This window comes from Panthera pardus, unplaced genomic scaffold (assembly GCF_024362965.1).
Source record: "Panthera pardus isolate Hobbes unplaced genomic scaffold, ASM2436296v1 HiC_scaffold_346, whole genome shotgun sequence".
NCBI classification, from domain to species: Eukaryota; Metazoa; Chordata; class Mammalia; order Carnivora; family Felidae; genus Panthera; species Panthera pardus.
Genome location: NW_026526928.1, coordinates 876 through 15,583, shown reverse-complemented (window position 1 = coordinate 15,583; position 14,708 = coordinate 876). Strand labels below are relative to the sequence as shown.

The 14,708-nt window shown below is 58.4% G+C and overlaps 1 long non-coding RNA gene across 2 annotated transcripts; it reads right to left on the bottom strand.

The window, feature by feature from the left end:
- Positions 1 to 8,414: 8,414 nt before the first annotated feature.
- LOC128774638 (uncharacterized) lies at positions 8,415 to 9,769 on the bottom strand. Of its 2 annotated transcripts, none has more exons than XR_008419074.1 (3): positions 9,698 to 9,769; positions 8,679 to 8,781; positions 8,415 to 8,522 (listed from the first exon to the last, which is right to left on the bottom strand). It is a non-coding gene; the product is annotated as an uncharacterized LOC128774638 (long non-coding RNA). The 2 variants fall into 2 exon arrangements; XR_008419073.1 differs by having other exon boundaries at positions 9,427 to 9,763.
- Positions 9,770 to 14,708: the final 4,939 nt, after the last annotated feature.

Below are 14,708 nucleotides of genomic sequence, written 5' to 3'. Positions count from 1 at the left end.
TTCTTGCCACCAGCTCAGATTGTCCCAGAGTTGGGTTTCAACTGTTAGCCCCCACTTTTTTTCCTGACCCCAGCACTCTTCCAGGTTTGGTCTCTTCCAACTGTTACTGCGAGTTAGTTGGTCCTGCTCACATAGGTCCCACCAAGAGTATTGTTTGTTTTATTGCTCCCTAGGTCAAGCTGTCCCCAGAGTAGGGTCTCAGTTGTTAGCCCCCCTTTATTCCTACCCCACCCAATTCCCGCTTTGGTCTCTTCCAACAGTTCCTGCTGCTTAGTTGGTCCTGCTCAGGTAGGCCCCATCAAAGAGTCCTATTTCCTTGCCCCCTAGATCAAGTTGTCCTCAGAGTAGGGTCTCAGATGATAGCCCCCCCTTTTATTTCTGCCTCCTCCCACTTTCTGCTTTGGTCTCTTACAACTATTCCTGATGGTTCGTTGGTCCTACTCAGATGGGCCCCAGGAAAGAGTCCTCTTTTCTTGCCCCCGAGGCCCAGTTTCCCTCAGTGTAGGGTTTTGGTCTCTTCCCACTCTTCTTCCTGGTTAGTTAGTCCTGCTCAGATTGTGTGCAACCAAGACTCCTGTTTTCTTGCCCCCTACATCAAGTTGTCCTCAGAGTGGTGTCTCACTTGGTAGCCCATCATTACTGCCCCCACCTTCACTTCCCTTTTGGGTCTTCCAATTACTCTTGCTGGTTAGTTGGTCATGCTGTGAGAGACCCCAACAAAATGTCCTGTTATCTTGCCCCACGGTCAAGTTCTCCTCAGCGCAGTGTTCCAGTTGGTAGCCCCCTTTTATTCCTGCCCCCCTCACTTCCCACTTTGTTTTCTTCCAACTGTTCCTGATGGTTAGTTGGTCCTGCTCAGATAGGCTCAAAGAATCTTGTCTTCTTGCCCCCAGGTCAAGTTTCCTCAGAGTAGGGTTTGGTTGGTAACCCCCCCGTTTCTTCCTGCCGCCTACCCCCCCCCCCCCCGTTTCTTTCTTTGGTCTCTTCCAACTCCTCCTGCTGGTTAGTTGGGCCTGTTTTCAACAAAAAGTCCTGGTTTCCTTCCCCCGGGTCATGTTGTCCCCAGAGTAGGGCTGTGATGGAGCACGGTGTGAGCATTCGTCTTGTTCCTCAACCTCAGTTTTACCCACAACACCTCAGACACAGCGTTACCCAACGCGCCGGTGTTAGGCGTGAACAGCCGCTTCCTCCACTGTGCTTGAGAGTCTCTTGTTGTGCTTCTCCATGTTCCTCAGCTCATCCCTCTCCAGATCACAAGGGGATTGTCTTTAGTTTCCGTTTGTTCCCTATAGAAAACCTTCTCATTGCCCAAGACCTGCTCACTTTGGGAGCACTTGAGTATGCCCTTTGCAGATCACCTCCTGCAGACACTTGGATTCAGGGTCCCTCAAGCCTACCTCTGAAGCCCTATTTCCTTTCTTCCATATGGTGGTTTTGCTTCCGCTCTCCCAGATTTCTGGCCTCCTGCTTGCAAATTGGATCTCCTTCGGTATTTCCCCCTTTAATTACTTGATTTGCAAGTTCAGAATATACTCCGTTCTGTTGACACAAAGCACTTCACAGGTCCACTGCCATGCCTGCCCTGCTTCTCTTGTCCCGAGCCCACTCCCACCCCACCCCGTGTGTCCTCTCCTGCCATTACCTTGATAGGAGAGACACTGAATAACGTTCTTTACTGTGGGGCTACTTTTCATAGGGCCTGCTTTACACAGACTCACTCCCAGGGACCATTCCTACTTGTTTAGCTAGACGTGACTAGACGGAACCAATATGAAGTATCTGAAAATAGAGGAGAGTCTGGGTATGGGGTGGCACAAAACCCAAATGAAAGTCATCTTCGCCATAGGTGAGAGGATGGGACAGGGGATTTGGGGATACGTGTTCTCTAGGCGTCTGGACAACTTTGTTCTTAATCTTCACTCTGGATAGGAGGAAAGGGCCCTGCCTGCGAGGATCTTAGCTCCTTGTGCCAGCTCCACCACTGAGGAGCGTCACTGGCCCTCTCTGAGAGTCCATACTTTGTGTCTAAAAGGGGAACACCAAGAGGGTCTGAGAGAGGGTCTCCCAAGGTGCCTTTCAGTCCAATGGCTGGAACCCTCGATGGAGCCCCAGGTCTAGAGTCAGGCTTGCTCCGTGGGCTGTGTGCTTCTAGACAGGTTTACCAAGCGTTCATTCCAGACGTCAGCGTGTCTTGTATGGCCGTGCCCTGAGAGGATAAGGATTTAAATGGGAGGCAAAAGTAAAACAAAGCCACCATTTCAAAATCATTGGTGGTTTCTCAGGAGGGGGCTCCTAGCATCTCTTCTTCCACAGCATCTCGGCTTCCTTTAGTTGCACACATAAGGATTTTCCCTTCAGTGAGCTCTTTAAGGAGTGGAAGCGGTATTTCACTGTGGCCCTTGAGAGCCCCTGAGCTCTGTTGGTTACTGACAGGGACAGGACCTATTGGTGGGAGGGATGTGGGAGAGAAGAAGATTCATGAAGACACAGTGTGGCGCTCTACAGAGAGCAGGCAGAGATTTGATTGGATTTAGGCACTGTTAGGTCCGAAGTCTTCTGTAGGACTGTTGCCTTATGTTCTTTGTTTCAAGAGTCCCCGAATCTCTACTGGGGTTAACAGTCTAGGGCAGGAGGCTCAGCTCGTCCCCTGAAGAAGAAATAGCCACTGTGCCATCTTCAGTCTACATGAAGAAGGGCATGATGGAAATCCCAGTCTCTCTTTGCTAAACCTTCTCAGTCCCAGCATTACAACCCTGGGACCCATGACCACCGCTCAGACGAGTCTGTCTCAGGTAGCTTCCGTGCTCGGGACCCTCTGGGAGAAATGACTGGCCCTCAGGGCTTCAACGGCCCCGGAGACGACCCAGACGTGTCGCCGCCTTACAGGGACCAAACCCCAGGCCGGGCGACTCCAGCAGAGCACAGTTGACCAGGCCAGGAGGACAGCCACGCTGAAGGGAAAGCAATTTCAATCTTGACTCTCCGCGGCTCCCACACAGCCTGGTGCCCACTGGGAGGGCGCCGAGCTCCAGGTTACAGGGCCCGAGGCCCGGCATCTCCACCGGGCAAGCCTGGCTCTGTGGCCTTGCCCTCGGCCGCCCCCACCCCCACCCCCTGGACTCCATCCTTTAACATCCCCCTGTCCCCCCCCCCCACCGTTGCTCCCAGTGTCCCGGGAGCCACCCCCTTCCTGGTCCCCATCCCCCGAAGGCACCACCCTTCCCCTGCTGTTGGGTCACCTCACACCCCGAGGGTCTATCTCAGCCACGGCCCAGAAGGAGCGCATCCGTTGTGGACACAAATCCTCGCCACATCCCAGGCCTGCCTTCTCCAGCCCTGCTGGCCACTGCATTCACCTCACCCTCGCCTGCAACCACCAGCCCTCCAGCCCTCCAGCCCTCCAGCCGCTTTTTCTCACCCCCTGCTGGGCACCGGCCCCTGGCCCGGCCCGCCGCTCGTCTGGCCAGCACTGATGTCTGACACACCTGGAGCCCGTGTCAGGGTCAGACCCCGTGCTACCCTCTCCTGTGGTCTGGCTTCGAGGTCGCTGTCTCCGGGAGTCCTAACTCCTGGCCCGGTCCCCCTCACGATTCCCTTCCCGGGGCTCCTGCATCCGGCCCAGCTCCCACGTGGAGTCCCAGTTGGGTGCTCCGTCTCCCCTTCCAGACTAAGGAAGTCCTTGGGGACAGTGGAGACCACGATGTGAACCCGGTCCCAGGGTGTACATTTTGGAAGGAAGAAAGTTGTGTGTGACCCACCAGGAGCTGGGCGGGGTTTAGCATCTTTGACGTTACCGCTCTGCAAGGTAACAGGACAGCAGGAGCAGGCACGGAGGGCCCCGCATCACAGCGGCTGTGCTGAGTGCTCCACGGGGTCTGGGCCATTTCCTCTGGGCCCCGGTCCCCTGGGAAGGTGTCAGAAAAGGCCCAACCTAGGCCGTGGAAGGTGGAGTCAGGGGCCCAGGTTCCACCTGACCAAGTAGAGCCCTGAAGCCACGAAGCCTCCCGTGTACTGCAGAGACCAGCAGCAAAGGAGCCTTTCCTATCTGGTGGCGTTACATTCTGTAGTCGCCCAAGGCTCGGGGACACTGGGAAGGTTGCAAATGGCACGGGGCCATTGGGTGCTTTCTCGAGGAACCATGTGCAAGTGTTGTTAATAGCCGGTTTCCCTCCCATGCTGTAGACAGGGAGACCCGGGTCCTCGGGGTTTCCATCGGCGTTTCTTTTCTGCAGTATCGGACGTGTCTCCTTCGGAGATGTTCTCCCATCGGGAACTGTGCCATTAGAGTCACTCTCCATCAGTGTCTCTCTCTGTTGTGAACTCTGAATCTTGGTAGCAGAAGGCGTCTCCTGGTGCTTTTTGCCTACTGGAGGCCCTGGGGAAAGGAGGACCACGTGGGAGAGAGAGGCAGCCCGCAGAGCCTTTTAGAGACTGGAAAAGCAGGGTTCAGGTCGTGTTCTACAAATGGGCCAAACGGGTCCTGCGCACAGGGGCCCCCGAGGCGGTGGACTTCTTCACGGCAGGCTGCTGCACCCTGTTGGCTCAAACACCCGCCAGCACCCGACTCACATTTTCCCTCACGTTTGTGATTGTTTCCAACGTAGCCCCAAGCAGCCGAGTTTGGGCCGTTTGGAGCCTGCGTGCTTGGCGTGCCTCGCCAAACCTCACCCTGCATCTGCGGAGAATACACAAGATAGAGCCTTATGCTTCTAAGACCCCGGGCCAGGGCCCTGAGCTGCTGAGTTGAGCCCCCTCCCTGAGGGAGGCCTCCCCCAGGGGCCCCTTCCCTTGCCTTCATCCCTTAGCCCATGGGGCTGCGGTAACACAACGCCGCACACCGAGCGGCTTATGAAGAAGGGACATTTATTCCTCATGGCGCTGAAGGCTGCAAGTGCAAGGTGCCGGCAAGGTGCCCGCGCACGGTGCAGCGAGGGCCTTCCTCCTGGGTCACAGCCGCCATCTTCTCGCCGTGTCCTTTCATGGTGGCAGGGGCTGGGGAACTCCCTGCAGCCTCTTTCCCAAGGTGCTCCTCCCACCCATGAGGGTTCCACCTTCATGACTGAAGCACCTCCCAAAGGCCCCACCTCCAAATGCCATCATTCTTTGGCACTTAGGATTTCAACAGATGTATTGGGGGGGTGGGAGGGGGGGGAGGACACAAACATTCAGACCATAGCACTCCCGTTCTGCATAGGCTCCCTGCCCATAAGCCCCTGGATGGTCTCATGCTGTGAGGGACTCCTGGGTAATGGGGCTGTTCAGGCGCCACCCAGGAGAGCTTGTGTGCTGCTGTGTCTCCTGGTCACGTCTTCTTCCCGGAGGAGCCCCTGATCCCCGGAACCCCCTACAGTTTGCTAAGGAGCCCTGGGGAAATCACAGGTCTGACCCTTAGAGGATGACGATTATCTGGCCCAAGGTGCAGGTTTTGCAGCGGTCATGTGGCGAGACTCTAAGGACGGCGAGGCCGGAAAGGCTTAGGAAAGCATCTGCTTGCCATGGGGACTTGGGCAGCTGCTGTCTGGCCTGGCCGGGTCTTGGCTTTCCTGCGGGAAGCTGCTGCGGAAGCGCCACCGACTTTGTTAGACCCGAACCACAAAGCCTAACTGCCTGGCTTTAATGCCGAGCCAAACCTGAACATGGCCCCCGTGGGCGGGCCTTTTCAGCCTCAGCAGGTGCTGTGCTGGACCGAGAGCAGGCAAAGCCCGACCGCCAGGTCTTGGGCTCCGGGCGTGTTGTAGATTTGGGACACCCCTCCGTGGGGTCCAAATCTGTCAAAATATCCTGGGTGCCGCCCCGCACCATCTGGGTCCCTTCCAGATGTGCGCAAGGAAGCACTCGCTCTCCCAGGAGACCAAGAGAAACGGAGCCGCCCAGGGGCATTTCTGACACAGACGAGGGAGCGTGTTCCGAGCTTGGGATGCCCGCTGAAGCTGCAGGTCCCGGGAAGGCCAACCGCAGGGACCCTGAGGCCTCCGTGCACTCAGGGCAGATCCGACTCGGAACCCCTCGAGGGGGCGGCCCTCTGCTCTCGGCTCGCTGTGCGGGCCCGGCCTGGTTACCTGCGGTCCGCAACAAGCACTGGCCGCCTGTTCCCTCGCCTTCCTCCTGCCGCACCCACCAGGCCGTGTGCGTGTTCCCTCAGCTTTCCCAGGAAGGCAAGGCTCTTTTGTCCACCCCTCACCGGGTAAGCCATCAGGATGAAAAGGGTCACGTGCCCCCATTTCAAACACTGCTGAAAATTCAGGCTGTCACCCTGACTAGCCCCTGACCGTGACGAGTCTTCCTGGTTCACTTGTACGACAACGTTGCTCTGCCAAGATGCTTCAGTCCCTCTTGGGTAGGACCCCTCCAGACAAAAGGGTCTGGGGGAGAAGAGGGGCCGATGGAAACGACGTAGTCTGATTACTGAAAGGACACAGTGATTCTGCGACCGTGGAGCAAAAGCCAGCCCTAGGCTTGGGGACCTGCCGGGCACGGACAGGGCTTTGTGATCTTGGTGTTCCAGAACTGCTCCTGGAAGCTTAGCCCTCCTCCTGAGGGAAGCCGGAGGCGCTGCCCTCCTAAGCTGCCACGACGCTGGTGATGTAAACTGACTGCCGGGCCTGGAGGCAGCCTGACAGCACTCTCACACAGCCAGGGGCGGGCCCGGCGGGGTGGCCCAGAGTTCATCCTGCTTCTGCCACTCTCCACCCAGAGACAGCACCGCAGTCCACAGGGCCGGCGCTCGGGCCTACAAGGTTGCCCACCCCTACTCCCGCCAGTCCCAAACCCCGGGGCCGTCACCCCTGCTTGCGACCGAGAGGCTCTAAATCAGAGGTTCCCACCACCCCGTCCTCAGGTTCCGTGAATTGGCTAGACTGGCTCACGGAACTCAGGCAAACAAGCTACCCGGTAGCTCACCTCTCGATTGTGAAAGGATGGAGCTCAGGAAGAGCCAGACACAAGAGCTGCCTGCGTATGTGGGCAGAGGGGCGAGGCTGCCGTACCATCAGAGTGCGGCCCTCCCCCACACACCTGCAAGTTCAAACACCTGAAACCTCCCTCAACGCCTCCCTTCGGGGTTTTCTGGAGGCTTCCTCACTCACTCTGCAGCCCCTCGGCCCTCCCTGGCAGCGGAGGGAGGAGGAATGAAAGCGCCCATCCTCTAAGCACATGGTCCACTCACCTGGCAATCAGGCCCCGTGCTTGGGAGATGCCCAGACTCACCTCACTGACATAACAAGACACCTTCATCTTTTGGGGATTCCTTCCTCAAGCTTTGGGATTAGAAGCATTCGGGGAGGTCTGAGACAGACCCTGGAACAAGACCAGCTATGCATTTTGGTTTACTTTTTTATTATGTTTTTAATGTTTATTTATTCATTTCTGAGAGACAAAAAGAGAACATTCACTCCCCCACAAAGGAGGAGGGGCAGAGAGAGAGACAGGGAGACACAGAATCCAAAGCGGCCTCCAGGATCTGAGCTGTCAGCACAGACCCTACGACGCAGGGCTCCAACAGACAAACCGTGAGATCACGACCTGAGCCAAAGTCGCACACTTAACCGAATGAGACGCCCAGATGCTCCACGTAGATATTTGAAAGAAATGTATTTTAGTCATCTCAGTGACCACAAATATATTTTCTGCATATGCCATAATATCACACCAGCACTTCAACTATCGTGAATACTGCATCTGTGAGCAAGGGAGCGAAAGAAGCTTGGAACCCAACTTTCCACTCTTTGCGAAGACACCCAGAATTAATTAGGATTGTTGGACCACGCAGGGATTCCATTCTGAATCTTTCGATGGCACACCAAACCGTTTTCCACCACAACTGTATCCTGTCACGGTCCCGCCAAAAGTGTACAAGAATTCACATCCGACACAGGGACTGGGCCACTTCCAAGTGCCCCCAGGTACTCCACCCCATCTCCTCCGGGCTGCTGGGGCCAAGGTCCCACTGGCTCAACGGAGCACCTGCCATGGCATTTGGGGAAGGGCAGGGGCTGTGAGGGCTCTGGGGCTCTGGAAGCCAGCAGCAGATCCCTCCTCCAGGGGACCAGAACCTGGGCAGAGCAGGAGGAGGACAGGGAGGAAGAGGAGGATGGAGAGGGAGATGGTGCCTCCTCCTCCTCCACATCCCCCTCCTCCTCTTCGTCCTCCCCTCCCACAGCAGTGCATCCAACCGGAGCAGGATGCGCCGCTCTTCCTCAGGCTTCCAGAGCTCACTCCTCTGACTCTCGGGCAGACAGTGCCTCGCCATCCTCCTCCACCTCCTCCACCTCCTCCACCTCCTCCACCTCTACGTGCTCCACGTCCCCCTCCACATCCACCTCCTCTTCCGCATGCACCTGCTCCGCTTCCACAATATCCACCTCCTCCACCTCCACCACCTCCACCTCCACCTCCACCACCTCCACCTCCTCGTCCTCCGCCTCCCACAGCGGTACATCCCATGGCAGCGGGGCCTGCCTGGGCTCCTCCTCGGCCTTGCAGAGCTCACTCGTCTGACGCAGGGGCATGATGGTCGCCAGACCCTGAAGACAGAAGAGGGGTGGCTCCTCAGGGGGAGGCCCAGCCCACAGAGCCCGAGCTCCCAGGCCTGAGAGCGGGGCCGCGTGGGGGTTGGGGGCCGAGGGGTCCCCTCTGGGGTGGGATGGGCGAGCCCCCGGCCCCACGCGCGGAGCACGCACCTCGCCTGGACAACCGACTGGCACGCGGCCGCGCCTCCTCTGCTCTGTGACCTCGGGACTCCTGCCTCAGACCAAGGCCTCAACTCCAGAGCTCTCCGAGCCCCTGGAAGACGGAGGGAGGGAGGGAGAGACGGAGGGAGGGAGGGAGGGAGGGAGGGAGAGACGGAGGGAGGGAGGGAGGGAGGGAGAGACGGAGGGAGGGACGGAGGGGGCGCCTCAGGGTCTCAGGGTGGGTGCAGACCGCGTGCACCGCCCCGGGCCCCCACCCCCCACTGCGGCCAGGAGGTTCTGGCCAGGACTCTGGGCGCCCCCCCACCCCGGGAGCCCCCACCCCATCCAGCCTGGACCTGCCCCTTCTGGGCCTCCGCTGACAGCCAGAGCGGACCCGAGCGGCAGGGCAGGCCTCCTGGGCCCTACGTAGGTGTCCTGGGCTGGGAGGCAGCGCCTCCTCTCTCCCCTGCACCCCGGCCAGGGCCCGGGATCCTGCCTCGGCTGACCGGGGTCCAGCCCCGCACACCAAGGCCCTCCCCTCGCCCAGACCCACCGCGGGGGCGGCTTTCCGACGGCGGCCCCGGGGCTGGGGTCCAAGGGGCCTCCGGCCGTCCTCCCGCACGGCTCTCCCGGGGAGCCCCGGGCCCGCTGCCTCCCACCAGAGCCCTCCCGGCCCGGCGAGGTCCGGGCCAAGGCGGCTGGCGTCGCACGAGGCGACCAAGTCCGGGGAGGCCCGGGGCCGATGGCAGGGGCTCACATGGGTTCCTTGGGGTCCCTCAGCCCTGTCCTCTCGTCCCCATCCGGACTCCCTGGGCGGCCTGGGCCTCGGGCTCTGCCGCCTGACGCCGGCTCCTCGCGCGCAACCAGCTCTCGGTCGGGCTGGGACCCAGAGCCCGAGGCCGCCCACGCCTCACGCCCTGGTCACAGTCGTCGTGGCCGCGCCACCCTGCGGCCTCCACCGCCGCCCCCACCGCCGGACTCATTCCCCTCTGGGTCCCGGCTCCCTCGCTCCTCCCTCTGGGCCTCACCTCGAAGCCCACGAGGCTCGGCGCCCTTCCCGCGCCCGACGGGCTTCGAGGCGCAGGCCGGAAGACGCCGACGACGCCGAGGCCCCCTCGCCTTGCCTCGCCTCGCCCCGCCCCGCCCCGCCCCGCCTCGCCCCGCCCCGCCTCGCCTCGCCCCGCCCCGCCCCGCCCCGCCCCGCCCCGCCCCGCCCCGCCCCGCCCGTCTCTTGAGACCCGGATGGGGAAGTCCAGACACCCCGCGGGGCCTCATTCCCACTAGGGGCTTCCCTAGGCTGCCGCTAGGGGTCGCCTTCCGGGCCGGGGCCTCCGTTCTGGGGGCCAGAGTCCCTCCCTTCGTGTTCCCTAGGTGGCCTCCTGTGCACTTGGTGGGTCCCCCGTCCTCCCCAGCTCACCCGTCCGACCCCCGAACCGCCCCCCACTCCCCGGTCCCCGCCCTCTGAGACCCAGATGCCGAAGCCCAGGCTCTAACAGTGTCCCCATCCCGTCTGGGGGCCTACTCGGACTGATTCTGTTGAGGGGTCCAGGCTCTTCCGTCCTCCCTCTGCGTCCTCACCAGGAATCGCCCCAAGATCCAGGCCCTGCTCTCTGGTGACCTGAGGTGTCCCAAACCCCTCCCCCCCCCCCCCCCCCCCCCCGTGTCTCTGAGACCCGGCTGTGGAAATCCGGACAGACTTGCTGCCGCAAGTCCGTACAGGCCCAGGGCCCTTCCATGAAGGACGCAAGGTCGCGAACTCTGGGAGGTCCCCTCTGTGTTTTCTGGGGTCCTGGGTCCCTTGATCCTCCCTCAGGGTCTTTATTTACCTTCACATCTCAGGGTCTGGGAGTCCTCTCTGTGCTGACTTGAGGATTCACACCTCAGAGGAAGCCAAACTGCCTTCCCAGTCCCCAGGTGGAAGTGACAAATACTACATTTGCCCAGACTGTCATGGGGCTTCCCACAGCTGACAGCTAGGTTGGGTTTTTGTTGCTGGTGGAGGTCCCCTCTCTTCCGGAGTCCAGGGCCCCTTCAAGCCTCCCTCAGGACCCTCCCTTTGATTACCGACGGGACCTAGGCCCTCCCTTCTGCTGACCCAAGTGCAGCACCTTTCAGATCAAAGATTTCCTCTCCTTGAGATCTCCCCTCCCTCCAGGAGATCTCAAAGGCGGACACATAGGGCCTTGTATTCCTGGGGACTCCCAAGGCTAATAGCAGATGCGGGGTTGGGCTGAGGACCCTTCTTTTCTGTGATCGAGGGTCCCCTTACTCCTTCAACAGGATATTTTGATTCATGGAAGGTACTGGCACGCCTTTCTCTGCTGATCTGAAGACATACCCCTCATCCAAGTCTCACTTTCCTGAGACCTGCATCTCTCTTCCCCAGGAGGAAGTCAGGGGCCTCTACATCCTTCTGACATGGGGCCTCTAGTAGATGACCACAGGGACAGGGCTAATCCGGGATCGCTCTCTTCAGGTTTGGGACGTTCCTTCAATGCTCCTTAAAGATCCTCACCTTGGCTTCTGGCATGACCTTAGGCTCCTCCCTCTGCTGACCTGAGCCCTTCCCCTTCTGGCCAAGGCTTTCATTGCTCTTACACCACTGAGGCAGAATGAAGAGGGGTAGGGGACCTCTCAGCCTGACAGTTCTGCCGGGGTCTCCCAAGCCTGTCATCAAGGTTGGGACTGGATTCTCTGGGCCCTCTGGAGAGGGTGGACCCCCTCAGTCCATAGTCGTGAGTGTCCTCAGCTTCTGGCTCCTTGATTAGATGCTGCCTTGGAAATGCCCCTTCCCTGTTAGATCCAAGTTTTTGCTTAGCTACGATCCTTGCAGAGAATGACTCAGGATCCCATAGTTGATGTTAGTGGCCAGCTGCAGCACCTAAGACTTGTGGTGGGAGGTCAGAGAAGAAGCATCCTTTTTCTATCATGTTTCTTCACCAGCCAGCCAGCCAGCCAGCCAGGCTTCGTTTTGTTCGAAAAGATTTATTTTCCACATGGAAGAAGGTGAGCGGCAGGATTTGGGGAGATCCTGCTGTTACCAGTTATCTAACATTGTATCATTGAGTGCAGTGATTTTCACTTTCTTAACCCTCACCTCTAGTTAAAAAAACATGTATTTTATGTCTCTACCAAGCGTCTACTTAGAATATGGATAACATTTCATGAAAGAGTCTCTACACTTAGTGTGTGTGGATCACTCTGAAACTTCCTATTGTATTCCCAGATCATTGCTTTTTTTTTCTCATCTCTATCATGCTGTTTACTCAGCCAGAGACTTATGTCAGGGATGTAGGACCCTTAGATGTGACATGCCCGATTTCTGTGCCTTTAAAGCCCCGGGCATGGCTAGAGGTATTCCACCACAGAGGCACCCCACAGGAAATGGGTTGGAGGAACTCATTCATGCCACCTGCACCCTCAGGTCCCTGAGCTACTGCCATCAGTCTGCTCAGGGCTGTGATGTGTCTGTCTCTTTTGGGAAACCAGCAGCCAGCTGCACATTGGCCATGTTGGGATTGGGGGTGTCCTCCCCTGGGGCCCAGCCAGCAGGCCCCATGTCCGTTGCTACCCACACTACCCAGTCCATCCCGACCCTGGCCTCAGTCTGCATACTTTGGGGTTTTGTCCTCCCGTCTCCCCACGCCCCCCCACCTCACTCCCCAGTGCCGATATTCACTTGCCCTCCTCTTCCCTTGGGAGTCCCCAGACAAGAATCCTCTTTCAGCGTACTTGTGCTTCCTGTAGAGCTGACTAGACAAACCTGGTGGTCAGTCTCCCAGGGCTTGGTGAAGAACAATCATAGCCATGTGACTGTGCGAGAATGCACCTGAGAAGCAGTTATTTGCAAAGAGCTGCTGTGAGGGGTCTCAGCCATGGTCCTGCTCCTCTGAGAAGCCCTCATTCCCCAGCAAAGCCTGCTCTGAACTCCAGCCTCCTTGGCAGGGGTCTGACCTGCAGTCTGGCTGCCACCCACCTGCCCTCCTCTGTGGCAGTTATCGCTGGCAGCTGCCCTAGGTGCTTCATGAGCAAGTAATTGACCTCGCTGCCTGTCCTCAGTCACCGAGCCGAGCCACCCTTGCCAGGTGCCCAGAGGATCTGTGCAAAGTTTCCCCGCGACGCTCCCCACCCCTGTGGGGATGCAGCGAGAGTCCACAGGCCCAGTGGGTGTGTGCTCTGAACTGCTGGCCCGTTGAGTGCCTGACGTCCAGCCTGCCCAGGGAGTGAGCCCGCAGGAGAACGCTGGGCCACCCAGCCAGCTGGGATAGAAGGGGACCGGGCTGGGCAGGAGAATGGGACAGCAGGGGCCAAGCATGAACACCAGAGCAGCCTTCAGTTGGCCAAGCTCCTACAGCCACGTGCGAGAGTGATCTTCTCCATCTTTACACCTTCCATCCTAGCCCCCACTTGGCGTCCAGAGCCATGGAATCCATCTAGGACAGATGGTGACCCAAAGGGGCTAGGAGAGGCCGTGTTGGCAAGGTGCAGTGTCTGGCATCTTGATGGCATCGTTTTTCCTGGGGTCCCTTCATAAAGGGACATGAAGCATCATGCTTGACATCCTCACAGAGGACAGCTAGAACCCTGCTGGTTGTGGGGAGAACACCTCTGGCCAGTGTAGGACCACAGCTTTGCACCTGTAGCAGGCTCAATTTGAATGGGAATGCTGCCACTCATAAGCTGAACACCGCATGTCAACTCTCTCTGGCTCTATTTCTGGATGGGCAAATGGATACAGACAGTATCAGTACACATTCAACGTGTAGCTTCGAGTTGTACACGACGTGACCTGTGCGTAAAACGCCTGGCCCAAATTAGGTGTCGGTAGCCTCACCTATTGTTCTTGTGCGTCTAAGCTGTACCTTTCCCCCTTACTGTGAGGATGGATGCTGAACCAGTCAGTGCATGTCTTGTGATCCCTGTGAGCATCACATGATGGAGTTTTTCTTTCCTGCTGCAAACCTGTTGCCTAGCTAATTCCTCTCACATGTCAGAACTGGGCAAACACGGTATAAGTTGTTCTAGAGTCGGCCAGGGCGAACGTCAGGGCTCCTAGAGTGGGCATAGAGAGGACATGGGGCTGGGGCAGGCATCTAACCTCCCCCAGGCTGCCTCTCCTGCTCTGAGCGCCTCAACCTGGAGCTTTGGAGCACCTCGTGGTGCCTGGTTTGAGGCTGTGTGAAGGAGAACCGCTTGTTGTACACCCCTAGGGATGGTCTGACCACCACCGCCTCCCTCCCCCCCGTTATTTGTGGGCACTTCCTGAGCATCTACTTTATACCAGGTTGCAGGGATGCAGGTGGGTAGCAGGTTGCTCATGGGGGCCTGAGCTGAGGCCTGGGAGAGCACCCACGAACTGTAAGTAGCTCAAGGCAGGGGGCAGCGCGCTGTGCATGGGGCTGATCCCACGAGGCCTTAGAGGCTAGTCCCAGGCCTGGGGGTGCTTCTTCAATGGTGTATGATGCCGAAATGCTTGGTGCAGAAGCAGGGTGCCATCGCACTCGTGTTCTGGGAAGGCCACTCAGGAGAGTGATGTGGGGGCTGCGGGTGGAGCTGGGCCTTTGGGGGGCTCCCGCCATTGTCCAGAGAGGATGAATGTGAGGCTGCTTTAGGCCTGGCCGGGGGCTAGAGAGGAGGGACGGGCTCCTGAGATGAAAGCGAGGTAGAGGAGACCAGAGTGGTGTAGGAAGGAATCAGGCTTGGGGGCTCAGAGAGGGCAAAGCGCTGAGGTCATCATCAGGAAGGCTACTGCACCTGCCTGCTACTGGGTGTGTGTGCTCGCTTGATTTCTTGCGTTTTAACACATGTTCATCATCCATTTAACTTTTTAAATTTCTGTAGACTGGATGTTGGAGAGTTTTATATTTATAGAAAGTCTACACTCCTTGTACGGAGAGTCCCCATATACTGCACCCCCAGTTTCCCCTAATATTAACCTCTCAGATCAGTAGAGTTCATGAGGTACAACTCGTGAGCTAATGTGGATGCGATATGATTAACTAAAGTTCACCATGCCTTCAGATTTCCTCAGTTTTCTTC